Below are 17,188 nucleotides of genomic sequence, written 5' to 3' on the forward strand. Positions count from 1 at the left end.
AAGGTCTTCCTTTGCCATTGGTTCACTCTCCAATGGCTGCCATGGCCAGCGCGCCGCACTGATTTGAAGGCAGGAGCCAGGTGCTTCTCCTGGTCTCCCATGCGGGTGCAGGGCCCAAGGACTTGGGCCATCCTCCACTGCACTCCCGGGCCATAGCAGAGAGCTGGCCTGGAAGGGGGGCAACCGGGACAGAATCCAGCACCCCGACCGGGACTAGAACCCAGTGTGCCGGCGCCGCAAGGTGGAGGATTAGCCTATTGAGCCGCGGTGCCAGCCCTTATTTGCATACATTTCATAAGTACAACTTTAGGAACATAGTAATTCTTCCCACCATACCTACCCTTCTACCCATACACCTACCCTACATCCCCTTCCCTCTCTCATTCCCAGTCTGTTCTTTTACTAAGATTTTAATTTAACTTCATACACAGAAGATTAACTCTTTTCTAAAGTATAGAGTTCAACACTTAAGATGCTAAAATGAATTCTTTGAGAACAAGCTTTACTGTTAAGTTTCATAATACAACTCTGTGAGGACAGAAGTCCTGCATGGGAAGTTAGCACAGAGTGACTCCTGTTGTTTATTTAACAATACACAACTGATAAAGGATTAATAACCAGATATATAAAGAGACCAGGAAACTCCACAACTACAAGACAAACAACCTAGTTAAGAAATAAGAAAAGGACTTAAACATTTTTCAAAGGAGGAAATCCAAATGGCCAACAGACACATGAATAAATGCTCATGATCACTAGCCATCAGGGAATTGCAAATCAAAACCACAATGAGGTTTCACTTCACCCCAATCAGAATGGCTTTCATACAGAAACCAACAAACAATAAATGCTGGTGAGGATTGTGGGGGAAAAGATACTCTTACCCACTGTTGGTGGGAATGTAAACTGATAAAGTCAGTATGGAAGACAGTATGGAGATATCTCAAAAACAAGAATATAGAGATACCATATGACCCAGCCATACTAATCCAGGGAATTTATCCAAGAAAATAAAATCAGCATATGAAAGAGCTATCTTTACCTCCATGTTTACCACAGCTCAATTCACAGTAGAATAAACATGGAATCAACCCAAATTCCTATCAACTGAAGACTGAATAAAGAAATCATGGGATATGTACACCCCATGGAATACTACACAGCAGTAAAGAAAACAGGATCTGGTCATGTGCAACAAAATGGAGTTTACTTTCTGTTTTGTATTTACTTCTGTTAGGCCTTTCTTAAAATGAAGTTCATGGTTTCAAAAATATTTTGTGTAACTTTACAATTGTCTTCAGTTTAGAAAATGGGCAATTTTTTTTATTTGCACAATTATTTTTAAATGAGGTCAATAATAAAAATTCTAGTTTAAGGTGGTTGATGGATTTAGCCATATATACTGCTGGAGAAATCATTTGCCTTCTCCCTCACTTCTTCCATTTCTTTAAGATGATTAGAGGGAAAGCATTTTTCTCTATCCATTGTGTTTAAATCTTTCAAGAAGATTATTTAGCCAACTTAGTGTTTAACTAAACTTTTGCTAAACAAGGCCAAGGTCGAATTCTGTTTTAAGATTCTGAAATTAAATGAAAATAATACTTCAGAAATTTAGTGTTTTTTTTCTTGTGACAGCTATGTAAATTAGCTTGAATTCCATGTGTCCCTGAGTTATTTTTATCATAAAGGCACCAATGTGTTATAACAAGGCAAACTGTAATACATATAATTCTGAACCCAGAAGTACTGTCCACACAAGAGTACACAGGTTCAGGCTGCTGACACTTGGCCAAAGGTGGGTTATCTCCAGCTCAGATGGATTGGGAAAATGGAAAGGGAAGACAAGACAAAAGTCAAGGACAAGAGGAGGCTAACAAGACTGGTAACATTATAATTTAGTGTAAGTCATCTCTTCTGAGACAGATGTTGCTGGTAAACTTCTCCAGTTGCCTCCTCAGTTCTTCCTGTAAGCATGTTGTGGCCCCTACACACTGGTGGGTCTTATTTGTCCCAGTTGGAGAGGATCCCAGGCAACCCAGGCAGCCTCCAACCATGGAATCCTCATCGAGTGCTCAGGAACCACCCCTTTTCTAAAGAGGACCCCAAAGAAAAGCCTGGTAATCTCTTGAAAATCTCAAAACCATGGAACAGGTATGAGTGTCATTCAAAGGTGTGACTGTGGACTTTACTCAAGAAGAGTGGCAGCACCTAGTTCCTGCTCAGCAGACTCTTTACATGGACATCATGTTGGAAAACTATTGGCACTTCATCTCTGTGCAGTGTCACACGACCAAGCCTGATATGATCCTCAAACTGGAATGAGGAGAAGAGCCATGGACACCATTTGTAGGTCACACCTTAGAAGAGAACCAGAAAACCAAAGACTTGTCAGTGAAATTCAAGGAACATAACGATAAATATTCTAGATCAATTGTATGCATCAACTATAAGAAACCAATTAAAGAGAAGAGTAACATATATGAAAAGTCAAAGTCAATCACTCAAGGCAAAAATTCTGATAATTCAAAAATCTTACCTCCTGAATGATATTCATGGAAAGATTTTGGAAAGTGTTTCAAAATCGATCATCAGTAATCTATGTCCAGCAAGAAAGAGACTCAGTGAGTATAACGGACATGGGAAATCACCCCTCAGTACAAAGCAAGAGAAAATTGATCCTCAAGTCAAATCCAATAATCAAAGTGTTAGGGCTTTCAGTCATAATGAAGGGCTTATACAGTATCAGAAGACGAGAACTCCAGTCAATCATTTGGATATGATGCAGTGAGAAATAATTCCTTAAAACGGGAGGCTTAATTACAATTACACATAGCAGAGCATACAGAGGGGAAAAGCTCATCTGTGTACAATAAAAAGAGAAGAGCAACTAATATTAAAAAAATACATGCTCTGAATATGGGAAATCCTTTTGCAGGAAGTCAGTATTGATTATACATCAGGGAATTTCCACAGAGGAAAAACCTTATCAGTGCCATCAATGTAGAAATGCATTTAGAAGGAAGTAATATCTCATTGATCACCAAAGAACTCACACAAGAGAGAAACCCTTTGTAGTGAATGTGGTAAGTCTTTCCATTTAAAGACAGCCCTCACTGATCACCAGAGAACACATACAGGGGAGATAGCATATGAATGTTCCTAATGTAGGAATGCCTTCAGATTGAAGTCACACCTCAGTCAGAGAATACAGAAGAGAAACCGTATGAGAGCAATGAAGACCACACTATCTCTACATCAGGGGATTCACACTGAGGAGAAACTCAAAATTTGTAAAGAATGTGGGAAGTCCTTTCACCAAAAGGCAAATCTTACTGTCCAAAAGAGAACTCATACAGGGGAAAAGCCATATATTTGTAATGAATATGGGAAATCCTTCTCCCAAAAGACAACCCTTGCTCTTCATGAGAAAACTCTTAATGAGGAGAAACCTTACATTAGTAATGAATGTGGAAAGTCTTTCTGCCAAAAGACAACCCTTGTAGCAACACCAGAGACCACACACAGGAGAGAAATCTTATGAATGTCCTCAGTGTAGGAAGGCCTTTATAATGAAGTCATACCTCACTGATCACCACAGAACTCATACAGGGGAAAAACATATGAATGTAATGAACGTTGGAAGTCATTCAGTCAGAGGACAAATCTCATTCTACATCAGAGAATTCACATAGGGGAGAAACTCTGTATCTGTAATGTATGTGGGAAGTCTTTTTGCCAGAAAGCAACCCTCACTGTACATCAGAAAATACACACAGGGCAGCAATCCTATGAATGTCCTCAAAGTGGGAAAGTTTTTAGTAGGAAGTCATATCTCATTCATCATCAAAGAACAGACATGGGAGAGAAACCATATAAATGTAATGAATGTGGAAAGTGCTTCCACTAGAAGACGAATCTCATTGTACAGCAGAGAACTCACACAGGTGAGAAGTTTGCAATGAGTGTGTAAGTTCTTTCATTACAAGGTAAATGTCACTTTCCATCAGAGAACTCATAAAGCAGAAAAGACGGAAATGCAGTAAATTATTTGATTACTTTGTGAATTATTCCAAAGTTATTTTTTACTTTTATGGTTTCTTAAAGAAAGCATGTTTTACATGTTTATGTAATTTTAATCACAAACATAATCCTGATTATTAAGTACCATATTACATAACTACTGTTTACTAGTGTATGAAATGGGTGTAATCATTGTTAGTGAACTCTTACTAGCTATGAACTATTTTTTAAAGTTTTTAACTCATACTTTATTAAAAAATACATGCAGAGGCAAATTATAAAGTGGTTATAAGCATCAGTCTCTCTTGAAAAGAAAGAAAACATCTCTGAACTCTTCCTCATTGTACTCTGTGTAATAAAGAGTAGTTATAACTAGTACTGAAACAGTATTTTTCACTTTGTGTTTCTGTGTGGGTGCAAACTGATGAAATCTTTACTTAATATATACTGAATTCATCTTCTGTATATAAAGATAATTGAAAATGAATCGATGTGAATGGAATGGGAGAGGGAGCAGGAGATGGGAAGGGTGTGAGTGGGAGGGAAATTATGGGGGGGGAGCCATTGTAATCCATTAACTGTACTTTGAAAATTTATATTTACTAAATAAAAGATAAAAAAAAGAAAACAGCAGCCAACAACCTGGGAGAAATTTGCTCTCACTTACCTAAGTCCACTTTGCAGGACAAATCAATATATGTTCACTGTGTAATGATAAATAAAATCTATTGTTATGGAGTACATAGATTCTGACTAAAATTTGATTACTTTGGAATCTTTCCAAGACTCTTCAAAAGTCACTGGGTTTGTGTCTCCTGAGGTCACGTCATTCATTTTCTGTCCTGAATAAACCTTATGTTAACCTACCTATAAAAAAAAAGAGTAGCTAGTTTTTTCTCCAAAGATTACCACTTCCCTGGCTTATAATGTCATAAAGCAGTTTTTTGCATGTTTTATATATGAACATACATCATGAATTGTGTCCTGCTTCACTCAACATTTTAAAGACTTGTGCATTATTGCATGTGGCCATAGTGTATTCATTTTAATTTTGTAGGCTATTCCATTTTAAGAATAGATTAGATACTTATCCTTTTGCTGCATATTTGTATTTTTTTATAATTTCCTGTTATAAAAATACTGCTGTCAGTATTTGTTTATAAAAAAAACCTGAACTTATGACTCTGTTTTTTTCTTGAAAAGTGATGAAATTCAATGTAATATCAAAATTCAAATTTTCCTATTTATTAAGTAGAAAAATCTCTTACTAATGAGTCATATACGATTTTAAAATGCATTATTTGGATATACTGTAATTCTTAACTGGCTGTAAATTAGAAAAGCTGACATTACATATGGTATGCCATTCCAGTCTAAATTTTTTCATCTTCCTATGCATCATAAGCATATTTGTACTGTTTTAAAGAATAGAATTACTGATGTTATAGGCATTTCAAGTCTATAGTGAGCATCTGTATTTACTATGAGAAGTGGAGTGGATTAATGATGCATTCCATAAAGTATTGCTAATTATACTTCAGTGGAATCCATTCCTCATGTATTCCTGCAGATTTGGCCTGGAAATTATTTTTAAAAAATACCACTTTTATTATGTACAATAAAATGTTTCATTAGCTTGAAAAATAAACAAACACGTCCTGGTGAGGATGTAAGGGAAAAGATACCCTAATCCACTTTTGGTGGGAATGTAAACTAGTACAGCCATTGTGGAAGTCAGTGTAGAGATACCTTAGAAACCTGAAAAATAGATCTGCCGTAAGACCCAGCAATCCCCTTACTAGGAATTTGCCTGAGGGAAATGAAATCAGCTTATGAAAGATTTATCTGTACCCTCATGTTTATTGCAGTTCAATTCACAATAGCTAACATATGGAATCTAACCAGATGTTCATCACCTGATGAATGGGTAAAGAAATTGCATGTATGTGTGTATATATATACATATGCATGCATACACACACACACACACACACACACACCATGGAATACTACTCAGCCTTAAAAAGAAACAAAATACTGTGTTTTGCAACAAAATGGGTTCAAATGTAAACCATTCTAATTAATGAAATAAGTCCCAAAAAGACAAATACCAAAAATGTAATATATGGGAGTGAAAATTGATATCTGACCATTGATGATTACTAAGTCCCAAAAAGACAAATACCAAAAATGTAATATATGGGAGTGAAAATTGATATCTGACCATTGATGATTACTAACGGCTCTCTACTACTAGGGAACAGTGTTTTTTTTTTTTATCTTCTTACTATTTGTTGAACTCTTAGTGTATGGTAAATATTTTGAGTATAAATAGACTGAAAGTAGATCAGTATACAAGTTAAAAGAGGGAATAGGAGAGGAAGGGGATGGAATGGTGGAAGCATGAGCAGAAGGGAGGGTAGGGTGGGAAGCATCAGTATGTTCCTAAATCTGTGTACCTGGAATACAATAATTTTGTATACCTAAAATAAAATCTTAAAAATGAATTTAAATAACTAAATGAAATACATTTTTGCAGCTTGCATTAAAATAGAAATAATTATGAATAGACACAGATGTCTGAACCTTGAAGGTTTTATGGAGAGGAAGCAAGCTAAGAAAAGTAGCCAGCAGCAAATTCAGGTCATTTCTTTTGCGAAGAACAAGAATCCCAGAGGACATAGCAAATGCCACTCTCAGAGAGTCACAGACAAGCGCAGTTGAATTAACATGACATTACCAAACTGGCTGAAAATGTCACCACCACCACTATTTCTACAAAATACACACATATTTGGATTAAAAGTGTCCTATATGTTCCATGATGCAAGCGGTTGTATAGATCTATACACATACGAAAACATACACATGCATATTTGACAACAAATAAAGAAAAATACCTCATAGTTCTCTTCCTTTGGTGCAATGTTTACCTCCTTTTTTTGGCAAAGGTAAATCAGTTGCATCTCATCTTGTAGTTTTTCTGCATTCTCTTGGCTTGAGAGAGAACTCTGGGGATTGTTTTCCTGTTCTCTCACCTAAAGACATATTTCATAAGTTGGTCATGTCATGGCTTTCAGGAAAAATAGTTTAACGGCTTATTTAAGAGTGACAATTTTTAAAAAATTCTGTTAAGAGGAAGCAACCTACCAAAGCACCAGGGCCTGTATCTTACAGGAAATAATTTTTAATTTCATGGAGCCAGTGCGGTGGCACAGTAGGTTAATCCTCCACCTGCAACACTGGCATCCCATATGGGTTTCAGTTCTAGTCCCAGCTGCTCCACTTCCCATCCAGCTCTTTGCTGTGGCCCGGGAAAGCAGCAGAAGATGGCCCAAGTCCTTGGGTCCTTGCAACCATGTGGGAGACCTGGATGAACCTCCTGGCTCCTGGCTTTGGACTGGCATAACTCTGGCTGTTGCAGCCATTTGGGGAGTGAACCAATGGAAGGAAGACCTCTCTCTCTGTCTCTCCCTCTCACTGTCTGTAACCCTACCTCTCAAATTAATAAATAAAATATTTTAAAAATTTAACAAAAAATGTCATGAATCACAGCTAAAGTCATCAAATAGCAAAAACAGTTCTCAAAATCAGGCAGAGATGAAACTGTAAAATAAAGTTTCTTTACAAAACATTTAAATAATTTTATTATAATTTCACAGCTATTTAGCCTGAATTTTAATATAAACATGGCTAAATCAAGCTGTATGTGAATGGTTGAACTCAATTCACCTTTCATTGCTTTATAGAGAAAACATGCACTGAGTACCAGTAGGTGCCAAGCTCTACAATGAATAATTTTAGAAAACATATCATAATTTATTTTTAAAATAAATTTTAGATTGCTAACATATATATGTTATATATATAATATATATATAGATGAAATGAAGGCAACATACTACTTAGTAATGATTAAATTTAGAAATGTAAATTTTTAGCAACAATTAATTTACCTGATTCAAATCATTTTTCAAAGTCCTCAATTCTGTTTTTATTGTGCTAACCGTCAGTTCAAGATGTTTGTTCATCTCTACTTCTCTGCAATATTGCTCCTTGATTCTCCCTAACTGTTCCCTAGTTTTTTCATAGAACACATCAGCATTTATTCTGTTCTCTTATTCTTTTTTACCCTTATTTTTTATTTTAACTTTTATTTAATAAGTATGAATTTCCAAAGTACAGCTTTTGGATTACAGTGTTCCCCCCACTCCCCGTAACTTCCCTCCCACCCGCAACCCTCCCCTCTCCAGTTCCCTCTCCCATTCCATTGACATCAAGATTCTTTTTTTTTTTTTTTTTTTTTGACAGGCAGAGTGGATAGTGAGAGAGACAGGGAGAAAGGTCTTCCTTTACTGTTGGTTCACCCTCCAAAGGCCGCTCTGTGCTGATCCAAAGCCAGGAGCCAGATGCTTCTCCTGGTCTCCCATGCAGGTGCAGGGCCCAAGGACTTGGGCCATCCTCCACTGCACTCTCGGGCCACAGCAGAGAGCTGGACTGGAAGAGGGGCAACCGGGACAGGATCTGGTGCCCCTACCGGGACTAGAACCCGGTGTGCCGGCGCCGCAGGCAGAGGATTAGCCTATTGAGCCACAGCGCCGGCCAAGATTCATTTTCAATGAATTTTATATACAGAAGATCAATTTAGTATATATTAACTGAAGATTTCAACAGTTTGCACCCACACAGAAACACAAAGTGTAACATACTGTTTGAGTATTAGTTATAGCATTAATTCACATTGTACAACACATTAAGGACATGGATTCCCACATGGGGAGTAAGTGCACAGTGACTCCTGTTGTTGACTTATCTGTTCTCTTATTCTTAAGGTAAAAATCCTTATCTTAGTATTCATTTTGTTAGAAAAGAAAATGTTCATTTTGTAATTTGGCTCCTATTAAGAAGCTTATATATTCTAATACATTTTTATATCAAATATTTTTCTTTGTAATTATTATGTTTCTTATGTCTCACTTCAATCTCTTCTTCAAAAGACAGATATGCTTGAAAGAACACTTTGATAAATGGTAAATTTGTTATCAGTACCTCTGATAAATATTATACAAAAGCAATTTTGAAATTATCCAGTAAAATTAAAAGTTAAAAATTGCCTTTTCTTTGCATAGTCCTAATTACCATCAATTAGGAAAGACAGTTAACTAATCACTAATAAGTTATGATTTATAAACATACATGTAATTATTAGAAATACAATAGAGGTTGTTTTTTCTATGCATGAAAAGGTTTTGGAAAACTAATCAGTAATCACGTCCCCTCATTCTCACTCTATATGCGTTAAGAATAAACCAATAGGAGTCAAAAACCATTCTAGGTTGGGAAAAAATAGATATCACATGTTCTGGTGGAATTATAAATTAATATTAATTTTGAGAGCCATTTAGAAAATTAGTCAGATGTTTTAAAAGCTTCTTAGAATTTAACCCAATAATTTATATTGAAGCATTTTTTTTTCAATGTAAAATACTTGGACATGTAAAGAAACATTTTTCTTGCATATGACCCCCAAATCACAGGCAATAAAACCAAAACTAGAAAAAATGGGATTATATCAAACTCAGAAGCTTCTGTAGATCAACTGAAAGAAAAAACAGAGTGAAGAGACATCCAAAACAATGGGAAATATTTGTAAGCTACCTATCCAGGATATAAAAAAAAATTCAATGATAGGAAAACAATCAATCCAGTAAAGAAATGGGCAAAAGAAGGACCTCACCAGAAAGTTCTCAAAAGAAGAAACAAAAATGGCAAACAACTATGAGAAACAATGTTCAAAATTATCAGGCATCAGGGAAATGCAAATCAAAACCACAATAACATACTACCTCACCCCTGATAGAACAGCTATTTTCTACAAGACAAAGAGTAACAAATGCTGGCGAGGATATGGAGAAAGGGGAACTCTTATACACTGTGGAATGAAAAGTAGTGCAAAAACTGTAAAACTGGCAATATCATAAAAACCTAGAAATAGATTTACCATATGACCCAGCATTCCCACCATTGGGCATATATCCAAGACATGAACACAATGTATCAAAGAAATACCTGTACCAACATTATTTAGGGCAGCACTGTTCACAAAAGGTAAGATAGGGAACCAACCAAGGTATCTGTCATCAGAAAAATAGATGAAGAATATGTGATACACACACACACACACACACACACAATGGATTATTATTCAGATAGAAAAATAATGAAATTCTATCTTTGCATCAAAATGGTTACAACTGGAGGACATCATGTTGAGAGAAATAAACCAACACCAAAAGATAAATACTGCATGTTCTCCCTTTTATGTGGGAGCTAAAATTTAAAAAAAAAGAAGAAATTCTTGCTGTACCAGTTTCAATGCAAATACAATGTCTTGTCAAAAAATGTAAAAAGAAATATTTACACAATGTTTGTTGCAGCATTTTTATAATACTAAAAAATTAAAATAATCCAACATTCAAATTTATAAAAATCAAATTTCCATAGCATACACTACCATACCACCATTAAAATTATAATTTGCAAGAATACAGTTAATTATTAGAAGTAATAACATTAAAGAACTTGCCATATGATTTAAAAGGATTTCATATTTCACAAGAGAAAGTTTTGTGCCCATAAATTCCTAGAAAGTATGCAAACAATTCAAAATGTCCCTGCATATTTGCTGTATAAGGCTCTCTCTTTATGTCTCTCAAATAAAAAAATTTAAAAGATTCGGGCCTGCGCCATGGCTCACTAGGCTAATCCTCTGCCTTGTGGTGCTGGCACACCAGGTTCTAGCCCCGGTCGGGGTGCCGGATTCTGTCCCAGTTGCCGCTCTTCCAGGCCAGCTCTCTGCTATGCCCCAGGAGTGCAGTGGAGGATGGCCCAAGTCCTTGGGCCCTGCACCCGCATGGGAGACCAGGAGAAGCACCTGGTTCTTGGCTTCAGATCAGCACGGAGCAGCCATTGGAGGGTGAACCAATGGCAAAAGGAAGAACTTTCTCTCTGTCTCTCTATGTCCACTCTGCCTGTCAAAAAAAAATTTTAAAAGATTCTATATCTAAACTACTTATTTCTTTAATTTTTAATTTTAGAGATAACATTTTACATATATTATGTTCCAAGACTTAATGGTCCCACTAAATAAAAAAATTCAACAATTAAAAAGTAAAACTAGGACTGGCACTGTGGTGCAGTGCCCATCCCATAGAGGTGCCAATTTTTTTTTCATGTTTTCAATAACTTTATTTTAGAAAAACAAAGATTTACAAGTGGTGTCATGAATTCAACAAGTTAGTAATACAAACTTTCAAAATCTTTATAGATTAACCTGAAGTAGAAAATTAATTTTTTGCCCACTCTTGGACTCAGACACATTCAGAAAAAAATATATATTTATAAAAATAAAACAGTAAACTTAATCCCACCAATTACGTGACAGTCTTAACATCTCACGTTGGCTTATATAACAATTTCAGTGTAAGAATAGCTGAGCAGTTCCCCTCCCCCTCAGTCTTACCTCCATGTCATATGATTCAATGATGAAAATTTACCTTTTCCAAAACCAAAACCAAAAAAGAGCCCCCAAACAAAATACAAGAAATATTATTAACAACTAAGTCTAGTAAACAAAAGCAGCACAGCTAGATGTTATCCTCCTCTTTCCTTCAAACTCTACACATTTGGCATCTTTGTTATTTCTATACCAGATACTATGAAATACTACGTGTGAGGAGAAAAACGAAAATTCCAGGTATAATATACCTCAAACATGTTTTGGATAACAATAGCTACAGAATATTTATTTATACAATGAAACAAAAAGACTGCAAGGTGTAATGGGTACAGAGTACTTGGGAAAAAATGCACTTTCTCTTTGAAATACCCTTAAATATTATATGAGCACCAGATTCACCAACAGCAAGGGCCCAGAATTCTGTATTTTAAAGTTAGAAATGGAACTTCATTGCAACCAAAATGGCAAAAATTCCAGATTCCAAAGTGATGGTATTACTCATATATGCAGTTTTGATAAGATTTACCACTGAATTATAATACTATTGATACTCTTCTACTAGATTATTATTAAAATATTTGCCTTCATTTTGAAGTACTTTTTCCTGCAAAGGAAGTAGCATCCATGGTAAATGTCTAGTATCATAGCTGATCGAAGAGAAAAGCATAACAGAGAAATTTCTGAATCTGTTTTCTGAGCACTCTGACAATGTAAGCAAAAATATTCCCAAACAGAAACAAGCAAAATCAAAATTTTAATACAAGCAGAAATAACACTAGTCACTTACAAACAACATACACATTTCTCCCCACCACACATGTTAAAATCCCCTCAACAATGAGGCAACAGCAGAGTTGTGAAATGTGTAACAGAACTAAGGCAGTCACTTACGAAGAATAGCACCACAGAATACAAAGACTACTGGTTGTTCGTTTGCTGATATACACTGCACTTAATTCATTTTAATTTTTTTCCAGCAATTACAGGTGATGACTACAAAAATCTATGCAGAGAAATAACATTTTAATATTAAAATCAATTTAAAAAATCAATGCACTATGTGCTCAAGTCATTGTTAAGTGTTCACCTGCTTACAGCTTGAGTCTCCAATGAGACTTCTGTACTAAGTTTTTCACTACTGCAAAACAAGCTTGACAATTTGAAGCATTAACATTTATCTTCCCAAAGAACCTTTTATTACCCTTTGAAAAGGAATCTACTTGCTAAATTAGTATCTCTAGTTCCCATTTAAGAGCATTTCATTCTAATAGTTCCTAAAATTCCTTGTGACTGCAAACTTGCTTCACTAATGAAAATAAAATGATAATGGGGTACCAAACATTAAGAAAGGCTATTTAGTTATTAAACAATGAAAGAACACATGGACACAACAATAACTAGTACTTCTGTGTCCTTAATATACAGAAGTTTCAGTTTAGTTCTCATCAGATGGCATCAGAAACAAGCAAAGGTAGCCCATGGTAACCAAAGCCACAAACAACTTCAGTGTCAGGATCATAAATTACGTATCTTTAAATGTTTAGCAGAATCCTTTATAATGAATAATTATTCAATGAATAACCAAATAATAGTTCTCTAATAAAAATTCTAAACTTAGAACAAAGGCTTCAAAAATAACAAAACACTCTGTAATAAGCATATCAAACTGTGATTTAAACAATATCAATTGTTAGTCATTGTTTGGGACAGAACTGTCATTATTATCTCATTAATGACAGAAGATGAGGTCACTGACTGAAGAGAGTGACAGAAGTGAGAATGGAGGTATCTGACACGCTCCTCATCAAGAACATGGCATTACATGATAAATGGGTATCAAGAAATTTCACGTATACACACATACATATTTTGGACTATAAGTTACAATAAAGTTTATATACCATAAACATAAAAATATGATATATATTACTTTTTGAATAGCATCAGATTTTTATCAAAGAAAGTATTAGAAGAAATCTTAATATATAAAATAAAAGTGACTCAAATTGAAACACTAGTCTGTCATGGCTAAAAGGCAGGGTAAGATTAACAGACACCCTTCCCTTCCTGTGATGACGGATGAGATACCTGTTCAGAGTTTTTCAGGGCATGGCTGAAACCAATGCTCCCAGAGAATCCTGCTTATTTTGCAAAGGTGATCACATTATTTTTGCCCACTATATATGCCCATATGAAAATTTTGTAAGTGACTACAAAGTTAAAAAGTAACATTTCCTCTCCTTTAAAAATAACAACAAAGTAAAATTACTATATTATATAAAACCACATTATTTTTATCCTCATAATCTTAATTTGAAATTCAGAAAAAGTTATTAGTTTTCCTTAAAGTGCCTAGATTTTTAAAGACTATTTTGTACATACAAATCTTATCCAAAATATAGAAGGGGAAAGGATTGTAGGAGGCAGAGGTATTATCAAACATGTATCTTCTACCTGACTGGCCAATTGCATCCTCTGTCCAAGAACTTTAGTCACAGAATATTCAGATAGAGAAACATGCAAACACAACTGATGCTTTGTAGTAACAGCTATAACATAAATCTGACGGAGTGATGTGATTCTGTTTCTTTTACACAAACCATTCATTTCTTTGCTCCAAACATCTCCCCATTTATGAATGGACTACTTAACCCATGCAGCTGATATTAGCAAAATACAAAGAACATGTTTTCTTCTGTAAAGATGATTGATTAAATGTCTAAATTCAATAAATAGACTCTTTAATGATCTGAAACACCATCAAATATTGTACACTAGGAAAGTCTCAATCTTTCTTCTTTTCTAACACATCCTTGGGCTCTTGTTCAGTAGACACTAAAGAGCCTCCACTGCTTGGCTCCTGCTGTTCTTTGTTTTCTTCTATCTGTTCTTGGCTTTCATCTTCACTTTTTGATATTTCATACCGTTCCTCCACGTAACCCCCATCAGTGTCCGCTGTGTAGATCCCATAGCACATGATACTGATGACACCCAGTGGCAGGCCAAAGAGGAAGCAGCCCATGAGCGGGGAGCTCTTGAATATAGACACTAAGGTAGATTTGGCATCAAATACTATTCTCTTCAATCTCTGGAAAATGCTATCACCTCCTTGGGCCTCTACTGTGCCATCCAGAATGTTATTAATGAATTGGACCATGTCTTTGGTATCCTTAATCTGTCTGTCTAGCAAAAAGTATTGCTGGTTTGAAGTATTCAGTACAACCACAGTTGGCACTGCCAATTCATCACTCCATCAGCAGGGTATTTATATAGTCATTTCCATCCATGTGGCCAAACTGAAAATCCCTATGGAAGTGGTCTCTGTAATCTCTAGCAACTTCCTGAATAATTGACTTTAATCTGGTATGCTCATGTGATGTATTTTTCTCATCAATAACTGCAATAGCCACGAGCTTTCCTGTATCTCCAAGTTCATACAAAATGAAGCCATCCACAGTAAGGTAATTCTGAAATCTCTCCCAGTTGATCCATGATGACAGATCACCATCTTCATACTAATCATAAACAAAGTAGGTTTCATCTTTGAAAACAAGCACAGCAGGCATCTCTTTCAGTGTCACACACTCAGGAACTACTTCTTCAGGGGCAGAAAAAAAGTATGTATATACAATCAATTCTGAAGCAGCATCGATGTATTTCTCTTTCAAAGGTGATTCTCCACCTATATAAACGAAAAATACACGATGTCTCTTCTGTACATGTTCAAACATTTGCTGACTTGGAAGTGGCCAAATTAAAGCCCCAGATACTCTGTGAGCAAATTCAATAATATCATCTTTAGTTCGTGGTCCTCTGTAATTATATGCCAAATCCCCCTTTAATTAGAATAGGAAGTAGCATCCATCTTCCCAACTTTAACTGGAGAACCAATGCTTTTCATCTCAAGGCCAACTTCATTCCAAATCGGTTCCAGTTTTTTGCAATGGCGACACCACGGTGCATAAAAATCTATAAGCCAAATGTCCTCTTTTTGATTGTCTTTAAACGATTCATCTAAATCTTCCACAAATCCTTTACAGAAAGCCACATTAAGTAAAACAACTGTGGCGCACAGCCTGATGGCGGCCCGGCTTCTCCGAGCGGCCATGCTCACCACGCAGAACTGCCTAGAGGTGCCAATTCTAATCCCAGCTGCTCCACTTCCAATCCAGCTCCCTGCTAATGTGCCTGGAAAAGCAGTGGAAGATGGCCCAAGTCCTCGGACCCCTGCTCCAGTATGGGAGACCCGAAAAGGCTCCTGGCTCCTGGCTTCAGATCGGCTCAGCTCTGGCTGTTGCAGCCATTTGAGGAGTAAACCAGTAGATGGAAGACCTCTTTCTGTCTCTGACTCTGCCTTTGAAATGAATAAAATAAATCTTAAAAAAAATGTAAAAACACCATGGTGCTAAGCCAGTTCTGAATGAGCCAATTCCAACCATAAAACTATACATCAATTGATGTCCAAAAGACAATTATTCATTGGGGCCAGCACTGTGGTGTAGTAGGTTAAGCCTCTACCTGTTGTGCCAGCATCCCATTAGGGGACTGGTTTGATTCTCTGCTGTTCCACTTCCCATCTAGCTCCCTGCTAATGTGTCTGGGAAAGCAGTGGAAGATGGACAAAGTACTTGGACTGCTGTACCCACACGGGAGACCCAAAAGAAGCTCCTGGCTCCTAGCTTCAATCAGACCAGCTCCTGCCATTTGCAGCCATTTGGGGAGTGAACCAGCAGATGGAGGACCGAACTCTCTGACTCTCCCTCTCTCTGTTGGTAACTCTGTCTCTCAGATACATTATTTATTTTTTTTTTATTTGACAAGAGTTATAAAGAGAGAGAGAGAAAGGTCTTCCATCCAATGGTTAACCCCCCAAATGGCCGGAGCTACTCCGATCTGAAACCATGTGCCTCTTCCTGGTCTCCTATGCAGGTGCAGGGGCCCAATCACTTGGGCCATCCTCCACTGCCCTCCCAGGCCACAGCAGAGAGCTGGACTGGAAGAGGAACAACCAGGACTAGAACCCGGTGCCCATATGGGATGCCGGCGCTGCAGGCAGAGGATTAACCTAGTGCACCACGGCACCAGCCCCCATAAATCTTCTTTAAAAAAAAAGAAAAAGAAAAAGACAGAGGCCAGCACCGTGGCACACTAAGTTAATCCTCCACCTGTGGCACCTGCATCCTATATGGGTGCAGGGTTCTAGTCCCGGTTGCTCCTCTTCCAGTCTAGCTCCCTGCTGTGGCCCACGAAGGCAGGAAGGATGGCCCAAGTGCTTGGGCCCCTGCACCCGTATGGGAGACCAGGAAGAGGCACCTGGCTCCTGGCTTCAGATCAGCATGGCACCGGCCGTGTTGGCCATTTTGGGGGGTAAACCAACGGAAGGAAGACCTTTCTCTCTGTCTCTCTCACTGTCTAACTCTTTCAAATAAAGAAAAAAAAAGACAATTATTCATCAGTCTTTTTAAAATAATGTATCAAGGATTCTTACACTTAGATATGGAAATACTATGTAAATAAATCTACAGAAATGGCAAGAAACAATCAAGAGGATATCTGAAGGAAAAGCTTCAAGTACAGGATGTCTAGAGTGTTTAAGAAATGGTGCATTCAGTGCAGATGGAGCAGAGTGAAGGAGATAGAAACCAAACG

At 36.9% G+C, this 17,188-nt stretch overlaps 2 pseudogenes; one reads left to right on the forward strand and one right to left on the reverse strand.

The window, feature by feature from the left end:
- Positions 1-1,431: 1,431 nt before the first annotated feature.
- LOC149122775 (uncharacterized) lies at positions 1,432-4,356 on the forward strand (annotated as a pseudogene).
- A 6,886-nt stretch (positions 4,357-11,242) lies between these two features.
- On the reverse strand, positions 11,243-15,864 carry LOC127490047 (protein disulfide-isomerase TMX3 pseudogene; annotated as a pseudogene).
- Between the last annotated feature and the right edge of the window lie 1,324 nt (positions 15,865-17,188).

The sequence above is a fragment of the Oryctolagus cuniculus genome, chromosome 13 (genome assembly GCF_051225735.1).
Source record: "Oryctolagus cuniculus isolate XC-2025 breed Fujian yellow rabbit chromosome 13, ASM5122573v1, whole genome shotgun sequence".
In the NCBI taxonomy this organism is placed as follows: domain Eukaryota; kingdom Metazoa; phylum Chordata; class Mammalia; order Lagomorpha; family Leporidae; genus Oryctolagus; species Oryctolagus cuniculus.